Here is a 1,408-nt window from a genome sequence, read left to right on the forward strand (position 1 = left end):
GCAATTAGTCATGATAACAATTACTCACTATTGAATCATAAGAATCTTACCTCCATCACTTTTCACCAGATCCCTCTAGACAAGATGAATACTATTCAGTGGGGATTCTACCTTCCCCTGCACACTGTGAAAATAAACTCCCTCTTGAAAACTGGTAAGCCAGTCATTTCATACCTACACAGCCCCTCCATTTTAGGTAGCCAATGTCTAAGTTGCTCATCTCTATCTACCCTGTGTACAGAGGGGATAGCATTTATACCTGATGTGAAGACTCCTTCCCTCTCTGTTGATATTTTGAGCTACTACATCCATGAATATAGGTCAAGTTCATCAAATTGTAGCAATTCACCCCTGTTTCTTTTATAAAAAAAAAAATTTTTATCATCCTCTATTTGAGTTCTGATTATCAAACCATCAGGTTAGGTCAAATGGCTACTATCTGCAACTTTAGGTGTTCTTGTGCATCTTCCCTCACTTCATATCAGCTGGCTGCTTCACACCCAGCTCTAACCCTCCGTGGCTGTGTCCTTGTCCATGGGCTCAGGTGTCCCCAGGTCTCACCACACTTCAGACCAACCAGCCCTTCCTCTTCTCTCTCTCAACTCCAGGTCAACGGGAGTCTATGGAACATGGTTGAACTAAGCCCATTTTTTTCACTGCTGCCTTTCCCCTCTTTCACTCACCAGTAGAACAATGAGGTCACCAGCAAGCTTACTTGCCTGCTTGTGTGTTTCAGTCTTAGAGGGCAATTTATCCTGAAGGGACTTGATTGCTTGCCTTGATGGCTTCAATATCATTAGCTCTTGATCATATGAATATATTTCAATATTCAATATTCTGGTGCTATCTGACAATGTTCTATTGTTATTCATAAGGTTTTCAGTGACTAAATATTTGGAAGTAGTCCATATTTCTTTCTTCCTAGTCTATCTTAGTCTGGAAGCTCAGCTGAGACCTGTCCACCACGGGTGACCCTACCGGCATTAAAAATGCAGGTGGCATAGCTTTCAGAATCACAGAAACATGCAAGCCACCACAGAATGGCAAGCTGACAGACAAGTATAGGAAAATATGCCTAGAAGACACATTATATAATTTACTACATCACAGCCAGTCAAAAAAGAATTCCGCACACAATGGGGGTGGGGAGGGAAGTGGGTATGCCTTTCTGGAGCTAGCAGATTAGTTTTGGAAAAAAAGCAATGGTCCACAAGGGTTAATAGGGGTGGGCAACTTAGACATTGGCTACCTAAAATGGGGCAAGGGGGACTATAAAGGTACAAAGTGCCTAACTTTCAAGTTTTCAAGAGGGAGATTAGTTTCAGAGTGTGCGGGGAGAAAGTAGAATTCCTATTGAATAGTTTTCATCTAGTCTAGACGGGTCTGGTGAAAGGAGATGGGGATAAGA

The sequence above is a fragment of the Chrysochloris asiatica genome, unplaced genomic scaffold (genome assembly GCF_000296735.1).
Source record: "Chrysochloris asiatica unplaced genomic scaffold, ChrAsi1.0 scaffold00287, whole genome shotgun sequence".
In the NCBI taxonomy this organism is placed as follows: Eukaryota; Metazoa; Chordata; class Mammalia; order Afrosoricida; family Chrysochloridae; genus Chrysochloris; species Chrysochloris asiatica.